Source organism: Bos javanicus, chromosome 22, assembly GCF_032452875.1.
Source record: "Bos javanicus breed banteng chromosome 22, ARS-OSU_banteng_1.0, whole genome shotgun sequence".
NCBI lineage: Eukaryota > Metazoa > Chordata > Mammalia > Artiodactyla > Bovidae > Bos > Bos javanicus.
The window spans coordinates 43012836-43036860 of NC_083889.1; the positions used below are offsets into that span (position 1 = coordinate 43012836).

Here is a 24025-nt window from a genome sequence, read left to right on the forward strand (position 1 = left end):
AAAACTGGCTTGTGTAGTATGGCAAATCCCTTAAGCAATATGCCAATGCAATTATTTCTGAATACATAAAGATAAAATGCTAAAAATACCTGGCTTTCTTGTATTTGGAGATCAGTCTGTTAGCTCTGACATTTTCTTTTTTCTCAGGGTTCTCTTACTGGCAGATTGTCTGGGCTTTTATAGTCTTATAGTAAAGCTAAAATCAGCACATATAATTGAGTACTTCCAAACAACTACACACAAACAAGTTTTGATGTTCAAATTGGGGGGAATTGTTATTTCTCAAAAATCACTTCAAGCATCCATTGCTTCACTATGATCTGTCAGAGGAATAATACTAACTTTCAAAATTCTGGTTCAAGGGCTTCCCTGGTGGCTCAGTGGTAAAAAATTCGCCTGCCAATGCAAGAGACACAGGTTCTATCCCTGATCGGGGAAGGTTCCACATGCTACAGAACAACTAAGCCCACGCACCACAAGTGTTCAGCCTGCGTGCTGGAGCCCAGGAGCCGCAACTGCTGAGCCCACGTGCCTCGACTACTGGTTCCCGCCCCAGAGCCCATGCTCTGCCACAAGAGCAATGCTCTGCAATGACAAGCCCGTGCATCGCGACCACAGAGCAGCCCACTCTCCACAACTAGAGCAAAGCCCTGCAGCAGCGAAGACCCAGCACAGTCAAAAGTAAATAAATAAAGTGCAGTTCAACGCTGAGCACTTGGTAGATGCAAAATAAACACTGCTGTCCTGCTTGATATACTTTGAGTTTAAACTTTAGACCTGTGTTGTACAAAGATGTTGCTGCAAATGATAAACATCAATTAAACAGTTATCATGTCCCAATTCCTGCACTTTTGTTCATGCTAGGGGTATAACTCCCACAGTTTGACTCCAATCTTCCCTCTGTAGATATACAGTTTAGGGGGGGTTTGTTTTGTAATTTGGCTATAAAATGGCATGCAATAATGTTGAGGGAAGCATTTAGCAAAAGGTAAGTCAATAACTACAAGATGGGGCTGGGATCCTGAGGTCAGAGGGGTCTCCCTGGTAGCTCAGTTGGTAAAAAAAAATCCACCTGTAACGCAGGAGACCCCAGTTCGATTTCTGGATCAGGAAGATCCCCTAGAGAAGAGATAGGCTACCCACTCCAGTATTCTTGGGCTTCCCTGGTGGCTCAGCTGGTAAAGAATCTGCCTGCAATGCAGGAGACCTGGGTTCGATCCCTGGATTGGGAAGACCCCCTGGAGAGGGGAATGGCTACTCACACCAGGACTCTGGCCTGGAGAAATCCATGGACCATATAGTCCATGGGGTCACAAATAGTCAGACTGGGATGTCCCCAAAGGACATCCTAACTAATGTTTCTGCCAAGACACTCTTTATGTTGACATCAGTGTTTTTTTCCCAAAGAAGGTGGATCTGCCCCAGAGATCTGGCAATGCCTGGAGACATGTCTGGTTGTCACAGGATGAAGAAATGCTATGGGAACCTGAAAGCTAGAGGCCAGAGATTCTGCTAAACATGTACAAGGCACACGGGACAGCCTCACAACAAAAGACACCCTGGCCCTACACGTCGACAGTGCTGACAGAGAACCCCAGGTCCAGAGTGATCGAGTGAAACAGGTCAGTCCAGTCCATGGAGGCTGGGGACGCAGCGGGTGGAAGAGTCATCACCTGTCGTCACCTGTCCTCTCCCGCAGCCTGCTCCACACCAACACCGTGGGTGATATGTGCACACCCACCAGAGGGCTCACGTAATCACTGGTGGCCTCAGAAACCTCACTGTGCTTCCCCTGTAAAGACACATGAAGACACCTTAAGGCCCCAGTGTTGCCCTCAGGCCCCATCTGCCGTGTGGTTACAGATATAGAAAGACAGTGGAATATTGTAGGGTGATTTTGCTCAGAAATATGTTCATTCCACTGGAAAGGAGCAAGTTCACCCCTAAATATTAAAAAAAAAAAAAAAAAATTTTTTTTTCAGAGTGCCTGAATGTCACCACCAAGCCTTACTAAAAGGAAATACCTTCACCTCAAATCCCTGATTTGTAGAGCAAACAGAACACAGCTGTTCTATTGCTGCTACCAGGCTGAAGCTCTGATGAAAACCGAGAGAAGAGAGCCCTGGAGACCAGCAGAAACCCAACATTCGAAGGCAGGCTTCCACCTCCAGAGCCACAGTTAGCAGCCCAGAATCTCTCAGTGTATCACCTCCATCTCTGCCACCCTCTCTGATGTGGAACAGAACCTGCAGGCTCTATAAGAGATGACAGAGCACTGTCACAGAAGGGAGAGCTAAGGGCCCCACAGGGCGGCTCTGCATCACACAGATCTATGCCGGCTGCCCGGGCTGCCATCTGCGGCCACTTCCCCAAAGGACCTCCTTCCTGCTCCTCTTCAGGACACCACATCCCTTTACTTGGCCGGGGGTGGGGCATTTGCCCTGCAGAGAGCCCTAGCATGTGGGCATCGCAGCAAGTCAGTGTGGCGGGGGCTGAAGTTTTTCAATCTGGAAAGGCACTGGGACCACATGACTACTGACTTAAGCCAGGGGACAGAAGATGGAATTGCCACAGATAAGCACTGATCTTGTGGCAAGAGCTCTGATAAAACAGGATGGGCAAAATTAAGTGAGCTGTTCAGGGTTGCACAGCCAGGAAGCAGCTGATTGGGAGCTGGAACCCACATCGATTTCTTGGACTTTCCAACCTACCAGGCATGGCTGGCAAACCCCAGGGCCCTGGGGATGCCCTGAGCCTGGCTCTTTTGCAGTCCTGAATGATGGGGGTCCTCACCAGTCTAGGGAACTCAGAGGGACTCATTTTGAAGGGGCAGGGGTAGAAGCTGTCATTTCCACAAGAGTTGATCAATGCCCTCAGTGTAGGCATTTCCCCAATAAGCATTCTGATTGACATTTTGTATTTCCTGAGTTTCCAAAAAGATACTCAAGATTTTACTGCACTGTAGCTGCTATTCAAAGTTGCATCGGTGTGATGAGATTTCAGGAAAAACTAGGGAGGAAAACTTACTTTGGCCCCAAATTACTTTAGTGAGGCTACAAACACAGACCACTTTGAAAGAAGTGTGTAAAAGAAGCTAAAGTCAAAACTTAAAGCCAAATTTCAAATCCATTGAATCGACAGCATTCTTTTCTTCCCCTTAGGCCCAACAATCATATTCACTGAGACTCAGAGCACAGAGAGAACGGGAAGCTGTTTGGAGGTATTCCACTTGTCGGTGTTCCTACTTCTCTACATCTATGCAAAGGGTCCCAACCCTGCTACATTCTAGAATCACCCAGAGAACTTAAAAAAAAAAAAAAAGATACCCATGCTTTGACCCTACCTCCCAGAGATTCTGATTTAACTTGTTTGGGCCAAAGCACAGGCATTCACTTCAGTCAGTTCAGCTGCTCAGTCGTGTCTGATTCTTTGCAACCCCATGAACCGCAGCATGCCAGGCCTCCCTGTCCATCACCAACTCCCAGAGTCCACCCAAACCCATGTCTATCGAGTCAGTGATACCATCCAACCATCTCATCCTCTGTCGTCCCCTTCTCTTCCTGCCCTCAATCTTTCCCAGCATCAGGGTCTTTTCAAATGAGTCAGCTGTTTACATCAGGTAGCCAAAGTATTGGAGTTTCAGCTTCAACATCAGTCTTTCCAATGAACACCCAGGACTGATCTCCCTTAGGATGGACTGGTTGGATCTCCTTGCAGTACAAGGGACTCTCAAGAGTCTTCTCCAACACCACAGTTCAAAAGCATCAGTTCTTCGGCACTCAGCTTTCTTTATAGTCCAACTCTCATTATCCATACATGACCACCTAAAAACCATAGCCTTGACTAGACGGACCTTTGTTGGCAAAGTAATGTCTCTGCTTTTTAATATGCTGTCTAGGTTGGTCCTAACTTTCCAAGGAGTAAGCGTCTTTTAATTTCATGGCTGCAATCACCGTTTGCAGTGATTTTGGAGCCCCCCAAAATAAAGTCTGACACTGTTTCCACTGTTTCCCTATCTACTTGCCATGAACTGATGGGACCGGATGCCATGATCTTAGTTTTCTGAATGCTGAGCTTTAAGCCCACTTTTTCACTCTCCTCTTTCACTTTCATCAAGAGGCTTTTGAGTTCCTCTTCACTTTCTGCCATAAGGGTGGTGTCATCTGCATATCTGAGATTATTGCTATTTCTCCTGGCAATCTTGATTCCAGCTTGTGCTTCTTCCAGCCCAGTGTTTCTCATGATGTACTCTGCATAGAAGTTAAATAAGCACGGTGACAATATACAGCCTTGACGTACTCCTTTTCCTATTTGGAACCAGTCTGTTGTTCCATGTCCAGTTCTAACTGTTGCTTCCTGACCTGCATATAGGTTTCTCAAGAGGCAGATCAGGTGGTCTGGTATTCCCATCTCTTTCAGAATTTCCCACAGTTTATTGTGATCCACACAGTCAAAGGCTTTGGCATAGTCAATAAAGCAGAAATAGATGTTTTTCTGGAACTCTCTTGTCTTTTCCATGATCCAGCGGATGTTGGCAATTTGATCTCTGGTTCCTCTGCCTTTTCTAAAACCAGCTTGAACATCAGGAAGTTCACGGTTCACATATTGCTGAAGCCTGGCTTGGAGAATTTTGAGCATTACTTTACTAGCATGTGAGATGAGTGCAATTGTGCAGTAGTTTGAGCATTCTTTGGCATTGCCTTTCTTTGGGATTGGAATGAAAACTGACCTTTTCCAGTCCTGTGGCCACTGCTGAGTTTTCCACATTTGCTGGCATATTGAGTGCAGCACTTTCACAGCGTCATCTTTCAGGATTTGAAATAGCTCAACTGGAATTCCACCACCTCCACTAGCTTTGTTCGTAGTGATGCTTTCTAAGGCCCACTTGACTTCACATTCCAGGATGTCTGGCTCTAGATGAGTGATCACACCATCATGATTATCTTGGTCGTGAAGATCTTTTTTGTACAGTTCTTCTGTGTATTCTTGCCACCTCTTCTTAATATCTTCTGCTTCTGTTAGGTCCATACCATTTCTGTCCTTTATCAAGCCCATCTTTGCATGAAATGTTCCCTTGGAATCTCTGATTTTCTTGAAGAGCTCTCTAGTCTTTCCCATTCTGTTGTTTTCCTCTGTTTCTTTGCATTGATCGCTGAGGAAGGCTTTCTTCTCTCTCCTTGCTATTCTTTGGAACTCTGCATTCAAATGGGTATATCTTTCCTTTTCTTCTTTGCTTTTCACTTCTCTTCTTTTCACAGCTATTTGTAAGGCCTCCCCAGACAGCCATTTTGCTTTTTTGAATTTCTTTTTCTTGGGGATGGTCTTGATTCCTGTCTCCTGTACAATGTCACAAACATCCATCTATAGTTCATCAGGCACTCTGTCTATCAGATGTAGTCCCTTAAATCTATTTGTCACTTTCACTGTATAGTCTTAAGGGATTTGATTTAGGTCATACCCAAATGGTCTAGTGGTTTTCTCCACTTTCTTCAATTTCAGTCTGTATTTGGCAATAAGAAGTTCATGATCCGAGCCACAGTCAGCTCCCGGTCTTGTTTTTGCTGACTGTATAAAGCCTCTCCATCTTTGGCTACAAAGAATATAATCAATCTGATTTCGGTGTCGACCATCTGGTGATGTTCATGTGTAGAGTCTTCTCTTGTGTCGTTGGAAGAGGGTGTTTGCTATGACCAGTACGTTCTCTTGGCAGAACTCTATTAGACTTTGCCCTGCTTCATTCCGTGCTCCAAGGCCAAATTTGCCTGTTACTCCAGGTGTTTCTTGACTTCCTACTTGGGCGGCTGCGACGGTGCTCGAGCAGGGTGGCTGCGATGAGGGCAGGGGTGGCAGCCAAGAGGAGCTACCCCACATCCCGAGGTAAGGAGCAGCTGCTGTGCTTTGCTGGAGCAGCCTTGAAGAGAGACCCCTACGTCCAAGGTAAGAGAAACCCAAGTAAGATGGTAGGCGCTGAGAGAGGCGATCAGAGGGCAGACAGACTGAAACTACAATCACAGACAACTAGCCAATCTGATCACACAGACCACAGCCTTGTCTAACTCAATGAAACTAAGCCATGCCATGTGGGGCCACCCAAGATGGGCGGGTCATGGTGGAGAGGTCTGACAGAATGTGGTCTACTGGAAAAGGGAATGGCAAACCACTTCAGTATTCTTGCCTTAAGAACTCCATGAACAGTATGAAAAGGCAAAATGATAGGACACTGAAAGATGAACTCCCCAGGTCGGTAGGTGCCCAATATGCTACTAGAGATCAGCGGAGAAATAACTCCAGAAAGAATGAAGGGATGGAGCCAAAGCAAAAACAACACCCAGTTGTGAATGGGACTGGTGATGGAAGCAAGGTTCGATGCTGTAAAGAGCAATGTTGCATAGGAACATGGAATGTTAGGTCCATGAATCAAGGCAAATTGGAAGTGGTCAAACAGGAATATTGACATTCTAGGAATCAGTGAACTAAGATGGACTAGAATGGGTGAATTTAACTCAGATGACCATTATATCTATTACTGTGGGCAGGAATCCCTTAGATGGAGTAGCCATCATAGTCAACATAAGAGTCCGAAATGCAGTACTTGGATGCAGTCTCAAAAATGACAGAATGATCTCTGTTCATTTCCAAGGCAAACCATTCAATATCACAGTAATCCAAGTCTATGCCCCGACCAGTAACTCTGAAGAAGCTGAAGTTGAACAGTTCAATGAAGATCTATCTACAAGACCTTCTAGAACTAACACCCAAAAAAAGATGTCCTTTCATTACAGAAGCACAGGCATTAGTAAGTCTTAAAAGTTCCCCAGTGATTCCAATGTGCTGCCAGAGGCAAGAATCACTGTTCTAAACCTTGTAGATAGGAAGCAGCTTCACACTACAAAAATAAAAACCCTCTCCTGAGAGGAAGGGAACCAGTGAACCAAGCACCCGCCACAATCCACAGTGCCCTCTGCCCCCTATCCCCAGCCCTCCCCGCCTCTTCGCAGGAACTCTCCTTTCTTCTTGGGTATGCTGCTGCTGCTGCGTCGCTTCAGTCGTGTCCGACTCTGTGCGACCCCAGAGACGGCAGCCCACCAGGCTCCCCTGTCCCTGGGATTCTCCAGGCAAGAATACTGGAGTGGCTTGCCATTTCCTTCTCCAATGCATGAAAGTGAAAAGTGAAAGTGAAGTCAGTCAGGTTGTCTACTTGAAAGTTATACAAAAAAAAAAAAAAGAAAGTTATACAGTCATGTCTGACTCCTAGCGACCCCATGGACTGCAGTCTACCAGGCTCCTCCGTCCATGGGATTTTCCAGGCAAGGGTACTAGAGTGGGGTGCCATCGCCTTCTCCGCTTCTTGGGTATGGGAGGTGCCTAACCTGAGCCCTCTAGCACTCCCCGCACAGTCCCTCGGTGGTGGCCCCACTCACAGGATTCACCAGTGTCCCTTCAGGAGAGCAAGGAAGAACCAGGAAGCTTCATTTACGGCCAGGGGCAGAGTCTCCGAAATGATCAATACCTTGACTAGAAAACAGGAGATTTGGGGTAGGAGGCCAGGTCTGGGTCTCCAGCGACCAGGCACCACAGCACTCCCAGTTCACTGCCAGACCCCCCAGGGAATGCTGAGCACAAGTGACCCTGCTGGACAGCCAACACTGTGCTACTTCCCTGGGCAGGAGCCTGCAGGGGCTCCCACTGGCCACAGGATAAAACCCAAACTCCGCAGCCTGGCGTCCATGCTCTTCTACCGCCTGCCCAAACTGTCCTAACCCTTTCTTTGTATTTGATCCCTCCTCCACCTAATCAGACGCCGCGCAGCCTGAACACCCATTATTTATTTCTCTCCCTTCGCTGTTCTGCCTAGCCAAGACTTGGGACGTCCAGCATTTTAACTATATCAGGGTTATCTTTGTTCCACGTCTGTCTACGTTTGGGGAGGGAGTCTCTCTCCAACCGGACTGAGCTCTTCAAAGGCTAAAATCACCCATTTCTCTGTATTCCAAACAGCACTCGACACAAGGTCAGGCCAAGGGGCAGGAGCCCAGTGAATGCTCGGTGAAGGGTGTCTGTTAACTGATCACATGCCCCTTCGGGGAACAGGTGGCATATTGCCACCCTCATGTGCACCCGCATCCAGGTAAAGTCTAAACGTGCTCTCCAGAAAATCCCCACAATCTCCCAGGCCCTCAGACTTCACGGAAATCAATACACAGACCTGTGCCATCACACAGTTATAGCAGGGCAGTGGGTGGCACAACCCTGCAGGACAGCAAGCTTCCTGAAGAAACTCTCACGGTTGCAGGACTTCTGCTCAGTGTGCAGGCCACCTGCTTACAATCCTTAACATTTCACTGAGAACAAATGATTACTCCTTGCTCTACCAAATAATCATTATCATCATTTCACTTGCAGATTTCAGAGCTAGAATGTGCCTGTGCTTTAACTGCTGTGCAAGCCAATAATGTACAAAACCTGCCCCCAAACAAATGAAAGCATTACGGTTTTAATAAGGCATCTGTTGTCTATGTCTGCATCCCGACTGCTGCCCTGCAGATCGGCTCATCAGTACCATCTTCCTATATTCCATATACACGCATTAATATACGATACTTGTTTTTCTGACTTACTTCACTCTGTATAACAGGCTCTAGGTTCATCCACCTCATTAGGACTGACTGTGCGTTCTTCTTTATGACTAATATTCCATGGTATTTGTGTACCACAGCTTTTTTGTCCATTCATCCGTCAGTGGGCATGTAGGATACTTCTGTGTCCTAGCTGTTGTCAATAGTGCATACGTATGGAATCCAGAAAGACAGTACTGATGAACCTATCTGCAGGGCAGCAGTGAAGATGCAGACGTAGTGAACAGACTTGTGGACACAGTGTAGGAAGGAGAGAGCAGCGTGGAAACATACAGATTACCATATGTAAAACAGATAGCCAGTAGGAATTTGCTCTATATGGCAGGGAGCTCAACAAAGTGCTCAAGACAACCTAGAGGGGTGAGGTGGGGTGGGAGATGGGAGGGAGGTTCAAAACGGGGGGGGGACATATGTATACCTGTGGCTGATTCATATTGATACGGCAGAAACCAACCCAATATTGTAAAGCAATTATTCTCCAATTAAAGAAACAAACATAGTAAAATAAATAAAGGCCAAAAAAAAAAAAAAAAGCCATCTGAAGAATCACTGCTATGTTCACCTAGGTTTTGGCAACTGAGTGAAGTCAAGTGTATCTCCTTTTCAACCACATGAAATAAATTTCATTTAAAACCTAACTGGAAAAAAAAAAAAAACCTAACTGACTGAATCATAGAACCTTGTGCTTTAACTTTATGCAAAACAAAGTCTCCAGTTTCCACTCAGCGGTCACAGAAGGGACAAGGACCACGTCACAAACATGCTTTGATCCCGGAATTGAGAGTCAGCGTCCTTAAAAGAACGACTGCGCATGCATCCTTCTCTTAGGCCTTTTGAAGCCCATGCTCTCCCCTTCCAGATGGTCTGCTGCTCTGCAGGGGGAGCTGGTCTCCACGCCGACTTCAAAGACAGCCCACGTTCCAGCCAGGAGAGATACTGCAAAGCAGCGTTCAAAAATGCTTTTGACCTCAGACATGACTACAGGATGGATGCAGTGTTTTAATCAGCAGTTCCTGTAGCTGCTCTCTAGTACAGAGACCCCTAAATGACACCAAAACCATTACATAATTTGCTAGGATGGAAACTCATGAATTCCATCTTACATCAGAGCCAAGAAAATAAACCCTAGAAAATCTGGAGACTCAATTAAATAGTAATTAAAAATGAAATATGACCTTTGCTTGTTCAGTAGCCCTCACATCTCTTAGGCCAATGCCCTGAAAGGGTAGAAACAGATGCAGACAACATGAACTCAGAATCACACACACCATATGTAATTGGCTAGAAAACACAAACACACAAATTCTGATCTGGCTGGCGATCGTGACTTTTATGTGGGTTCTGGTGCCTCAGATGGCCAACTTCTCACCCCTTGCACTCTCAGCTGCTACCAACCTAAGTACCAGGGCAGAAGCACTCATCTCCCTCGGGCTGCTTCTCGCTCTATCCTCGTTTGCCACTGCCTGGAAGCCAGGCCACCCCAAGTCCTTCTAGCTGGTCACTGTGTGGTGATCAGCCACGACCACAGGGCCTCAGGGGAAGGCACAGCGGCTCTCTGTCACTTACCAGTTTTGTGACCCAACTCCTCTGAGCCTCGGTTTCCTCATCTGCAAGATCATACCTTTCCAATAGGGCTGTGGCAAATATTCAGTGACATCGCATACTTAAAGCAGCCAGCACAAAGGCCAGCTTTGTAACTTCGTTTTCTTTCCTGCTAAAAAAATAGCGAAGGACTTCCCTGGGTGGCTCAGTGGCTGAGGCTCCTGATGCAGGGGGCACCGGTTCAATCCCGAGTGAGGCAACTAGATCCCACATGACACAACCAAGAGTTTACATCTCACAACTAAGACCCTGTGTGCGCGCGGGCTCAGTTCCTCAGTCGTGTCCAACTCTTGGCAACCCCCTGGACTGTAGCTGGCCGGGATCCTCTGCCCATGGGATTCTCCAGGGAAGAATATTGGAATGGGTTGCCATTTCCTACTCCAGGGGATCTTCCCAACCCAGGGATTGAACCTGAGTCTCCTGCTTGGTAGGCAGATTGTTTAGCACTAAGCCACCTGGGAAGCTCTGCAAAATAAATATTAAAAGAAAAAATAGCAAAGGCAAGGTGTTCAAGGGGGAATCTGTCACAGCTTTAACCTGCAAGTACAGGAGTCAGCAGCAGCACCAAGAACACCGAGGGAAGAAGGAACAGCCATTCCCTAGGAACATGGAAAACAATTTTCATCAGTCTCCGACTGCTAACAAGGAATAGCATTCCCCTGGCCTCAATCGTCCCTGCTTCTACACCCAATTTTAAAGCAGGCTAATTAAAAAGCCTCCTGCCTAAGATAACCTGAAAGTGAAAGTCACTCAGTCGTGTCTGACTCTTTGCAACTTCATGGACCATACAGTCCATGGAATTCTCAAGGCCAGGATACTGGAGTGGGCAGCCTTTCCCTTCTCCAGGGGATCTTCCCAACCCAGGGATTGAACCCAGGTCTCCGGCATTGCAGGTGGATTCTTTACCAGCTAAGCCACAAGGGCAGCCCAGGATAACCTGGATACCAGAAATAAGAGAATGGGCAAGTTATTTATGGTTTATGTACATAGTGGAAGAACGTGCAAGACTTTAAAAGGACGTACTGAAATGATTTTCATTACCTGGGAAAAGGTATGTGCTCTGATGTTAATTATTAAAAAAAAGGATAAAAAATTCTGGGATGACATAGAAAGAGGGAACTACACCAAACGTTAACATCTGTTGTCTCCGGAGGTGAAATTATCTGTGATTAAAATTCTCATAGCTATTTTCTGTTTTTTGTTTTTCACTTTATCCTCAATGAGCATATATTACATTTCAAATCAGGAAAAACCATTTTTTTAAGTTCCTTGGTTTGTCATATATATCACTTAAAACATGGTACTGTAAAGAATCTCAAGTAGTAAGATAAGGATCAAAATTATCCAAGCTTGGATAAGAGTATAGTATGTTATCAATGATAAAAGCAAAGTAGCATCTTTTTTCCTTTGGCAAGGGAACTTTTGGTCAATTTACAATTCATCAGCACTTTTACTATGCTGGGAAGACTGGAAAAACAGAAGATGAAAGTCAAACAAATGAACTCTTCTCCTTGTATCAGGGGCAGTAAAACATTTGGTGGGAGGGAAAAAAAAAAGCTTGAAAGTAGAAGTCAAGCTAGGGGAGTCCCTCCTGCTTTCAATAATTTGCAGTAGAACTGGTCACCATCATTAAGGATAACAGAGAGCTGACTACACAGAAATTCGTTCTGCCTGGCCTAAAAATGTCACCGTGTTCTCCTGAGACACTACTTCCAATTCAAACCAACCACATATGTGACTATGCACACCATGCTGCCACTTCTGTCTTCAGAGCTGAAGGTAATAACTGCTGTTCATGGAGCGCTGACTCTACGCCTTCTGTTCCTCAGCTTAGTCCATCTCCCAGCAATGCATGGAGACAGATGTCACTCTTTTACAACAATCCCGGGGCTCAGAGAGGGTGGATGCCCTAAACAAGGGCATTCAGCTAGTAAGTGCTGAGAACGGCCTCTACCCCAGGCCTGTCTGACTCACGGGCACAGGAGTTCCCCGGTTCTATGGCCTTGGGCAGAATGCTTTCATACCATCTACCCCTCATTCTGAGGTTGGCTGAACGAGCAGAACCAGTCCGTCAAGTTGGGAAGAGGTTGGGACAGAGTGAGGGCCAAACGAGGAGGGTACTTGGGGCCTGAGGGATCTGAGTTAACGCAGCTGTGGAGCTCTCACAACACCCCCCAGACACTAATACTCCGCACTTTGCAACCCACTTCCTGCTACATGTACACAAACTGTTGTCTATGCGCTTCCAGAATGGATGTCATCTGGGCACTGCATAGAAAGTGTGTATAAATAAGAAAATGATTTTAAACAAGCCCCACCATGAATACTAGGCATGTTCTTAAGCAGAAAGGAACACTTTTACATGAACGTGCCTGAAGTGGATGCTCTGAATACTCGGCAATCTGAATGGCAGTTGCACCAAAGCAGAACAGGGTCTTTGATTGGACTGCCGTGTTTCCACACGCTGCTCCCATTAAACACTAACAGCAGCTGCAGGATAAGTGAACCTCTTCCTTGTGTTTCACTGTTAAAGCCCGTGGAGGCTCTGGATCTCAAAGGTCACCACGCCCTGCTGGAGGCAGGGCTGGCAGACCCTACTGTCTCACTCAGTCTTTCTCAGTCGGGTTGGCAGACTGAAGAGAGTAGTGACCCAAGGATGTGAGGCTGAATGTGGCGGCCACCAGGCACACGTGCCCCATGTTTGACTTAAGGACAGAATTTTAACTTTTATTTAACTTTATTAAATTTAAGTAGTCCAGGGCTTCCCTGGTGGCTCAGTGGTAAAGAATCCACCTGCTGATGCAGGAGGCACGTGTTAGCCCTGATCCGAGATCCCACGTGCAACTAAGCCCGCGCACCACAACTTCTGAGCCTGTGCTCTAGAGCCCGGGACCACAGCTACTGTGGCCCACGCACCGAGAGCCTGTGCCCCACAGCAAGGGAGGCCACCGCACTGAGCAGCCGTGCATCGCGTCTAGAGAGCAGCTTCCGCTCGCCACGATTAGAGAAAACCCCGAGCAACAACGAAGACGGAGCACAGCCAAAAATAAAGAAAAACTATTTTTTAAAAAATTAAGTAGTCCAGTGGCTACAGTACTGGCCAATATGGTTATAGATGACATATTTGCAGATGTAAACATGTATTTATAAAAATATAAGCATACTAAATACAGTGTTACGACTTGCTTTCTTTCACTTAATATAACATGAATTTTTTTCCATTTCAGTAACTGTACCTCTGGATATTATTTTTAATATCTATATTTGTGCTGTCCTGTACAGTAGACGCAAAAAATGTGTGGCTGTTGAACACCTGAAATGAGGCTAGTCCTAACTGAGATATGTTGTAACTGGGAAATACACACCAGATTTCAAAAGCTTCATATGACAAGCAATGTAAAATACATTAACAACCTTTACATTGGTTGCATATAACCAATGACAGTATTTCAGAGAGAGTGGGTTAGGCAGAACGTACTATTTAATTTCACCTGTTTCTTTATACTTCCATTCCTAGCAACTCGAATAGAGGAACTGAGAAAATGGTCACTCAAGCTAGTGTCTGGTTCTGTAGATTAGGGAAGGCCCACTGATTTGTCCTTGGCTAGGCCTAGGCGTAGGGGAGCCGCCAAACAGGTGTGGCCCTAACAACAGATCAGGCTGGGAATGGCTCCCAACATCGCCCAAAGGCATCAGACAAACCTTCATTCTGCTGCCCCGCAGCCTTATGGCCTGGAGCAAATTATGTACTTTACTTTCCTCCAATTTTCCTGCACTTGACTTTTTTCCAACTGAAAAAACGGTGATGATAACAGACACAATTCAGAGGGATTATGAGGATCAGATGAGAATCTAGAAAAGTCTGGCAATTTTTTATAAAGTTAAATATTCACTTAGCACGTGACTAAGCAATTCCATCCCTAGGTACTTACCCAGGAGAAATGGAAACACATCTACAAAAGACTGGTATGTTCACAGCATCTCTATTCGTGATTAGCCCCAGCCTGGAAACAACCCAGAGTCTACCAACTGGTCAACAGATAACAAGTTATGGAACCTTCAAACAGTGGAACATTACTCAGTAATGAAAAACACACAACAACAACAAAACAGGCAACAGAAGAGCCGCATTCTACCTATGGAGTATCTTTCTTAATAAACCTGCTTCCCCTTAAAAACAACAACAAGCATGCAACAGTATGGAGGACGCGCAAAGCTCTAAACTAAGTGAAAGAAGCCAGACACCAAAGACTATAGCCTACAAAATTCCATTTATCTGTGACATCCCAGAAAAGGTGAAACAGTAACCAGGAAGCACGTCAGCAGTTGCCAGGTACTGACTGCAAAGAGGACCAAGAAAGTATTTCAAGTAATGAAAACGTTACACAGTGGTTACATTTACATGTGTCAGTTCAGTTCAGCTGCTCAGTCGTGTCTGACTCTTGGCGACCCCATGAATTGCATGGGTTAAAACTTATCAAACTAGCACAGGGCATATAAAAAGTGCTTTAACAATGCTAACTGTTCTCATGACAAGTATTGTCTAAATCCAAACTCAGATTCACCATCCTTCTGGGAAGACCAGCTACCCACTGCTTACCTTATACTCTTTTTGTAATCATTTCTAGTGTCCCTGTTTCCCTCCTGCCACGGACTTGAGATGTGGCTTTTCTGACTTCACCGCTTCATGATCACTCTGGACTCTTCTCTTTCTTCCACCTTTCTTACTGAGCCTTGCACACTGCCAACAAATGAAGTTCCTAAAATACCACCTTCTGCCACATGTGTGCTTTGAGCCCTTCCCTGCTATTCAGATCCTTTAGTGTGGCATCCGAAGGACCCCACAATTGGCTCTAGTCTCATTTTCCATCTTTTCATTGACACCAGAATCCTCTACAATAAATCTTTGTGCGATGAATGAACCAATGAAGGCAGGGACTGAGTCTGCCTTGCTTAGACCCACATCCCAAGTGCCTAGGATGGTGCCAGGAACACAGGGGTATACTCAGCAGCATCTGATGAATGAACTAAAGACCTTCTGCACCCTGAAAATAGATCCTGACCTCAGAGAACACAGCTGCTCATTCTCTCATTCTTTTTTTTTAACTGAGATCCTTTTGGTGGGTTAGTAATAGTTTGGAACAAGATAAACAACTAGGGGTTCTGGAAAGTGTTTCAAAATTTATGTGTTGAAGCTTATAAGGCTTCTATTTCTACTTAAAAAAATCTGTCAATAAATATTGAAGTATTTTTTTCCCTTTAACTCAAAACAAAAGGTCTCCAAGTGCTCACAGTTCCAGTTGGTTTAAGATGGTTTTGACCATTATGTAGCTTTTAAAATTATTTTCTTCTTAGTCATACAGGGTTTCATTTACACCCATAATGGACTGTGACTAAAGGCAGATTTAAGGAAAAGCCAATGGCAAAATATGAGTTAGTAAGACAAGAAATGGGAATCATTGTAAAAATGGTTATTCTGAAAACTGTCTGAAGCAGCAGGTGTATTTACCTTATCACATTTCTTACTGTAAGATTTCAGAAGCCAGTATAATTCAGATCCCAAAGATAAAATACTATAATTTTTAAAAACGTGCTAATCTGAATAGAATATTGTTTAAATTTAAAAATCACTTCCAGAGGTGGTTTTTACAGTTCAGTATTATTATGAAAAGAGTCTGCAAGGGGAAAAAAAGGCCCGTGGAATGCTGATTTACAACAAGCTCTCTGGAAGGCTCTGTTAAGCCTTTCCTAGTTCCCCCAGGAGAAGTGGGTGGGGCCATACCCACCTGCCCTCCCTGCTCCCAGGCAGACTGGCACTTTCCATACCTACTTCTCCTTTGGCTTATGGGTCTACCACATCTACCAGGGTTGTAAGCTCACTATTTCATTCATCTTTTTAGCTGAATACTCAACACAGTGGTTGGCACACAGAAAACTAAGTGCTTGCTAATGTTCCCAACGTCTTCGAGGCTTTCTGACAGGGCAGAAACTGTGCACTTCATCGAGCAGGCTGCGTCCAAGCCTGGGACACGAGCCCACAGCCTGACTGCGCTCGTCTTAGGGGAAAGGAAGGCAGTCAGGCCACAGAATATTCACACGTTTCTCAGGAGGCAGCATTCAGAAGATGTCAGCTCCCTGTTCCCCCTCCACCCCTACGAATGGCGATGAGCATGGTCACTTGTCAGAGAAAGTGGCAGGAAAAAGAACAAAGCAGAGGGCTTTCTATTTTATTTTTTCACCCTGCTACCAGAGATCAAGTGTGTGTGACCTGATGTTGGGATTCCTTTGATGATGAACAAAAGCTGGGATGCAAGGAGCTGAAGTGGGCATTGGCCAAGGACCTCCCTGTGGGCCTGGCCTCCGGGAACTCCTCTGCTGGTCTGGTGGCTGAGCCCGTGGCCTGCCCACTTGCCTCTTCCACCTCCCCTGCCGTCTCTGAACAACAACAGCCAGCTCTGCTGCCAGGCCGGCCTGGTAAGGAGACCCTGTGCTCTATCTCTGAGCCTGGCTGCCAGAACGTGTCCCTCCAGGGTAAAAGGGAAAAACAAGGAGTCGGGGAAGGGGGTGGGGCTGAGGGGGTCTTTGAAATGTCACTGGTCTTTTTTGCTATTTTCTAGCAGTCACAGGTGACAGTGAGACGAACTTTTAAAGAAATAATTTTCCTTTTTCCATTCAGTGCCTAAAAAAGTACAAATACCTAAAAAGTTACTAGGCGCTAACAAATACAGAGGGTAAACTACAACCAAGACAGTGACATCTATGCGCTGAGTTCTGTTCAGAATGACCCATGTGTCTGAGTTCAGTTAATCATCAGAGCCCGAGCATCTTCGTACTAACCCCACCTCACAGATGAAGAAACTGAGGCTGGGACTTCCCTGGTGATCCAGTGGTTAAGAATTCACCCTGTATGCTGGGGACATGGATTCAATCCCTGGTTGGGGAACTAAGATCCCACATGCCAAGGGGTAACTAAGCCCTTGCGGCCCTACTACTGAGCCCACGAGCACGACTAGAGAACCCCTGTACCATGCTGCAACTAAGACCTCACATGCTGCAACTAAGACCCAATGCAGCCAAATAAATTTAAAAGAAGAAACTGAGGCTGGAGAGATTAAGCAAGATCACTAAGGCACTGCCCCGCTCCTCCAGCTATTTACAGTTTCCCCTGTGTTGGAGAGAGAGGCCATAAACAGAGAACAGGGAATAAGAAATAATCTGTGTGTAAAATGCTTGTGACTTTCACACAAATAAAACCAAGTAGGAATGACAGAGGAAGGAAATGACATGTAGTTTGGTAGGTAAGACAGTAGGTAGCCGTCTACAGGCAGGGCTTCCTGAGCTGAGCCCTGAAGAAATGCATTCATTCAACAAACTCATGGGTTCAGCAATACTTACTGAATGCTTCCTGTCTGTGGCAGAGACTGTGCTAGTTTGAATCAAAATAGTAATACACAGACAGACATGAAAGGCTAGATTTCAAGTTAAAAAAAAAAAAAGGAAAGAAAAGCACCCACAGTGGCTGAACAGCGGCCCATGTGGCCCTCTCCATTTAGGGAGTGGGAAGGGGAAGAGGCGAGCTGTCTAAGCATAGCCCCACTCTCCCCGGCCCCCTGAAAAAGCCTCAGCTGAAAAATGAGGAGAAATGGCCTCTTTCTGATGAGCCATGTCAAAGAAATGTGGGCAGCCTTGTTTGAATATCATAAACAGAGGTGCTGTGGTAAAAGGCGGGTCTGAGGCCAGGGCTTTTTGGCCCAGAGCCCTTTGCCCTTCCCCTGTGTACTCTGATCACTAAGTCACCTGGCACTCACACCTACATGCACTAGGCAGGCTGCGACCCAGAGCAATTCTTCACACTCACAGGACATAATTCATCTACTGTTTTCAACACAGCTGTCTCTTGAACAGCATGGGTTTGAACTGTGTGGGTCCGCTTACACAAGAATTTTTTTTTCCCCCAATAAATATGTACTGTGGTACTACACCACGTGAGATTGGTTGAGTCCACCAATACAAAGGGCAGGTTATAAGGTCACATGCAGATTTCCCAGTGTAAGAAGGGTCAGTGCCCAAACCCCTGTGTTGGTCAAAAGTCATTTTTAGAGGATTTTCTTTAAGTGGTAATATATGTGACAGTGCAGTGCATTTTTAAAATGCACATCTCTCACCAATTAAAATAAGTAACTCTCCAAGTTAACAGTTTTCAAAATTCTTCCAGTGATTCCAGCCTGAAGACCCAGAGCCCATGAGCAGGTTTCAGGTCAGTGAGGTGCTAAGAGGTCATATATACACATTTACACATTTACACGTGTTTACAGAGAATCTGTCCCTCTGATGAATCAGATACCTGGAAGGAGCTGGACCCAAAGAGATAAAAGACTCAGAATATATCCTGGGGTTAGCATCCAGCAATGTCATAAAACTTTCCAGGGTGAGGGCTAAGGGGTCAGGGGCTTATTTTCAAGATAATAAAAAGTGTTCTAAAATTGAGTATGGCAACAGATATATGATTCTGTGACTATACCCAAAAGCCATAGACTATACACCTTAAATGGGTAAACTGTATGGTATGTGAATTACATAAAGCTGTGACACAAGCAAACAGCTTCCGGGGAAGACGCCTGTTACTCTGCAGTGAGTTTCCCAAGCTAACATTATGTTAATGAATACTCTGTTAGCCACTAAAAAAATAACTACTGGATTATTTGAAGACAATAATGACAATGGAATTCTTTTTTGCTTTCAACTGTCCTCTTTTGGGGGAAATGCATGATGTCGTGATCCTGAGCTAGAAATGGCCAGATTTACCTCAAATTTGGTGGTCAGAAAGTCAGCCGGAGATTAAGTGGCCAACCTGCAGGGACTCAGGTCCCAGTACTTATCCAAGGTCAAGTAATTGTTTCTTAGCCCTTCGTTAAAAGTTTCAAGCTGAAAACACAGGGCCCCCCTCATCACCTCTGAAGAGGAGCTGTCTTAATTTCCCCAAACCGTGGGCACGTTATCCATGAAAGAAGTCACTGACAAGGACAAATGCCAGTTTAAGGGGAAAAACAATAGGAAAAGCCTACTGCTCTTCCTGCCACAACACCCCCCCTACACTTAATCAATTACGAGTTCTGAAACAATGCCTGTGTGTCTAGCTTGCCCATTTTCAGGATGGAACAGAAAGGAGCTTCATTTCATAGGAAGCTGCCTGGAAACCGCTCACACCACCTGCTTGCCGTGGAGAACAGAGGGTTTGTTTAACTTGCCCCAGATGCACCCACTGAGGCGCTCAATCAACAACCTGTATTTTGAACAATCTCAAGATCACAGTACACATGGAAGCTATGTACACGTGGGTGGCTGTTTTCATTATTCCCCCAGGGGAGCAAAGCAGGTAAGTATCTTTTCACTTAAAATAAACCTCAGCCCCAGAATCCTTGTTTCCTCCCAGTAACTCCAGCCAGGTTATTATCTGTATTCCTATGGCAAGAAAGCTTTCTAGTGGGATAATCCTCAAAAGAGGTGATGTATGAGAATTATGAGTCCTCAGCCCCTACATCAAGGTACAAAACAACTGATTCTTTAGTAGAAAGAGACTGAAGAAGAGACTGAATCTATGAATTAACTAATTACACGTCTCTAAGCATCCAGCTCAGTTTTCTGACTGCATCCATCAGGAGTTTCAAGGACAATCACAGAAAAATATATAACCAAGTCGAAGATGAGTGATTCAGTTCCCAGAAAATCACTATTATTATCTTATTATAATGTGTGCGAGTGCTGCAAGGTAATGATCATTCTGCTTCCACTTGTCTATGCAAACACCCTGGAAAAAATTTTAATATTCAATATAATTTGGTAATCAAAATAAGTTTCCAAATAACATCTCCAAAGGAAGCCCAGATGGATTCTGATATTGAGCACTGGACTATTTAAACTGCCAAGGCCTTCAAGCAACCATGTCTCCAGTTTTGGCATCACATTTGAAAAGGTATTCTGGTGATATGGGAATAGAGTTTAAAAGACTATTTAAAAAACAAAAGGTGAGGAGAGCTTGAAGCTCAATAAACCAAGCCACAAAAGGAACTTCAAAACTCTTTGTTATGACAGGTAAAGATTCAGGTTGACTTGCAAACACCCTGGAAAACAGAAGACCTCAGAATCTGACAGAACAAAGTTCCATGTGAACAGGAGCTGTGAAGTTCACCTCCAGCAGGTGTCTGGCACATGCTAGGTGCTCAGCACATCTCTGTTAAGGGAACGTGTATTGTTGAATAAACAAGCTGTGCAGGAATGCACTTTCCAAAATCAAAGTTCAAGGTAAGATCCATTTTCAGTAAAGATTTTAACATGAAATATTATCTTTTCCACCGACTTGTAAAATACTCTGTTACGCCTCAAATACCACTAAATCATCTTTTGTTTCTCAAGAACAAAATGCACCAAATGCAGAGTCAATGGACCCTAATTCTGATGAACCTCAAGGAAGAACAGTTAAAAAGGGAGGAAATGGAGATTAAGACCCATCAAACTACAGCATAGTGACCAGCAAAAATTGGATACAGACATTTGACAACAACCTTCTCCAAAACTGGAGGTTCTCCTCTGGTTTCTATTTCAGCTAGGTAAGCATTTTTCTTCAGTCTATTGACTTCCAAAGTTTTCCCTTTCATGTAGTCGAGAACTTACATATCTCATTCATAATGCTCCCAAAGTTTCCCACAATTTACCTGGGTGGCTTCTTTTACCAGAATCTCTTTTGTCTGGAAAATTCTTCCCTTTCCACTCCCCTACTCCCCTTGCTGAAAGCATCTCTAACTATTGTCCTTTCTGATTTTATGGAAGTTTCATTTCCTTGCAGCAGAAGCCTGCTCTATTTCCTGAAGCTAAATTCATCGTGCTCCATAAATGTGAAAATAAAATCATTCAAACCACATTCAGGCACAGAACCACCTACCAACCTGCACCTTCTGCCGGTTTTTCATCCCAACACGCCTTTCTGGTGGTGACCTTGTGTTCCCTTCATCCTTCTGGCATCTCTATTTTCCAATCCACACAATTTTCCCTTCCCAAGTCCATAAATTCTAAAGCATATGGAACAAAACATTTTCTGCTATAAAACCTTGATAAAAAAAAAAGGCAACCATGGACAGAAATTAGCTTACTTGCAATCAAAACATGTTAATGTATTTAACCCTTTGCATATATGTGGCCATACAATGAATAGGTGGAAGGAGGAAGGAATGTACTTTACAAATACTTCGTAAAGACTTTTTCATCTGATCTTTTTAATAACCTTGGGAAGCAGGCAGGGCAGGCATTTTATTACTCCATTTACAGGTGACAAAACTAAACATCAAAAAGCTTAAGTGGAAAAAAAAAAAAAGGCTTAAGTGCCTTGCCCAACCAATGTCATCACATGACATGTCACCCCAAACCCATATTAGGGCCCTGCCTCGTCCAACCCAAAGGAAGTCTACCATGTACCCTCTCCATAGCTTTCTGTCCTACATACAGTCAAGGAGTAACTTCACAGAGATTTGGCATTTGAAAGGGAGGATGATCCTCTGACTTTGGGGATACCGTCTCCCTTCAGTTAACAAGCCAGAAAACCATCTTCCAACTTCCCAACAGAAAACAATGCCTTTTTCTTCTGTATACCACTTTTAACAACTACTGCTTTTCAAAACAATTTCCAACAGTTCCTGTTTTAAAGAGACTTACCCTTAAGAGTCTACTAGTCCAAAAAGTTTGCATCAGCATAGGATTTTCTCAATAAAGTTCAGGGCTGATGCAATAATTTTCAGTCTCATATTTTACAGCTAAAATGACAAGAACACTGAACAGTAAAAAATTACGCAAGACAATGCTGCAATTTTTTTACTCCGCCACATCTGCCTCTATGTGTCTCCTGTGAGTCACTGTCTTTGGTGTTCAGTCATCATTATAGGAACTCCCATTCTCTACCCTAAATTATTTTATTTCTTAAAACCTCTGCAAAAACAGAATCCTATGACATCTTTCACCACTTTGCTGAAGCACTGACCCCTCAATGTAGAGCCTCAGATGTCATGCTGTTTCAATTTTTTATCACTACAGTTTAACACAAACAGAAAAGAAGACGAAGGACGGTTACAATTCATTCATTTAGTCATTCAACAGACACATGAAATCCTATCAGATGCCTGGAACTGGGGCCCAAAAATGAACAATAATCATCCCTCCTCTCACAGCCCGGTAGAGTGGAAAACTAAAGGAGTAAATACAGAATAAACTGATCAAGGTTAAGGTGGAGGTGAACACAGGGCGTGGGGCAATGGCCATCCATCATGAAATGCTTTCTGGAAGAAGTAGTCTGTGAGCATTTATAACCAACTCTCTCTGGACTTTCAGTACAAAATAAGCCTAAGACCCAACCCCACTCCCTGAAAGGTTATAAGATGTACTGGTCAACAGCTAAGTTAAAATAATAATCTAATTTAAAAAGCAGAATTTATTCTTGATTCCCAGCACTAAATTTCAACTCCTAACCCTTAGCACAAATTACAGAGGGGTTAACAAATTCTGTCCCACACAGTGCCTTCTCACAAGTCTGTAAAACAGAATTAAAGACATGCACAGTGAAATAAAATGCACTTTAAAAAATACATGATCATTTTCCTAAACTGGAAGTGAACACTCTGAACGATCCAAACCCTACAAAGCATGACTGTTGGAAGAGGAAACTGAGGTTCAAAAAAGTCCCACTTTAATACAACAGAATAAAAGATATCTTTGAAGTCGCCAGAACAGCTTGAGCAAGAAGAGAAACAGAAGGCTATTGTGGGGCTTTAGGCTCCAGATGATGAACCCCAAACACCCTGCAATGGTAAACAAACAAGCCTCTTAGCCTGAATCTGATTTGGTGACCCAACAAAACATTACAATCTAAAGAATCTCTCTCTCCCCATTCATTATTTCCCAAACAAAGTCCCACTGGCTAGCAGCTCCTGGTTTTTTGGGGTTTTTTTTACTGGTTTATTGCTGGTAAATTATAATGCACAGTGTGCTTTTCAAGAAAAAAAAAAAAAAAAAGGTACAGGCACATGAAAACAACCACGGTTTTAAAGACCCATAAAAGACACTATGTAACAGGAATGAACTCTGTCTGTGTTTACTATGAGGACCTATTACTCCTTTATGCTACTCCAGTGGGTTTTAAACTAAATTGAATGCTACCACTGCCTGCTAAAGAACAAGTTAGAGGAGGGAAGGAGCAATTTCAAACACCTGCCTCAGCAGGAGCCCAAACTGCCTCCCTCACCATCTCCCCGTGCCTCAGGCAAGCAGCTGACCTGGAAAGGGAGCTTCAGACACCGGCCACTCTGCCATCCCAACAAGTAGGCTCTATAAAGTCATCCTTCCATTTGACCCGGCACACCCTCATTTCCACCACTCGGATGCCCAGCTGAAAGGAGGGAAACTCAGCCGCCCCAAAGAGGAGAAATGGAGAGGGTCCTGAGTGGTCCCTTTCCTCAGTCGGCCCGAGGTGGGCCCGGGGGTCCCTCACCTCCCCCGACTCGGGATCCCTTCCCAGGGCACCGCCGAGCCCCTCCCACTCCCTTGGCCCAAGGGGCTGCGGTTACCACCCTCGTCCCCTCAGGACTTCGGCTGCCGCCTGGGCCCCGGGGACCCTGGCCCAGAAGCGACGCCACGCCCAAGCCCTCTCGGCCCGGACCGCCGACCCCTGCCCCGGGCCCCTCCCGGGCGACCCTGCCCGGCCGCCCGCAGCCCTCTCAAGGCCCGGGGCCGCCCCGCGCCGCCCG

General features: G+C 45.0%; 1 protein-coding gene across 14 annotated transcripts in view; it reads right to left on the bottom strand.

Moving 5' to 3' along the window:
* PXK (PX domain containing serine/threonine kinase like) overlaps positions 1 to 24025 on the bottom strand; it is an 88241-nt gene that overhangs the window by 57396 nt on the left and 6820 nt on the right. Inside the window, exon 1 of one of the 14 annotated variants that reach the window (XR_009732624.1) lies at positions 1674 to 24018. The exons of the other annotated variants lie outside the window; for them this stretch is intronic. The gene's annotated coding sequence lies outside the window, so the exon portion shown is untranslated. Of the gene's footprint in view, positions 1 to 1673; positions 24019 to 24025 lie in introns of those variants that run through there. 14 annotated transcript variants of the gene reach the window in all.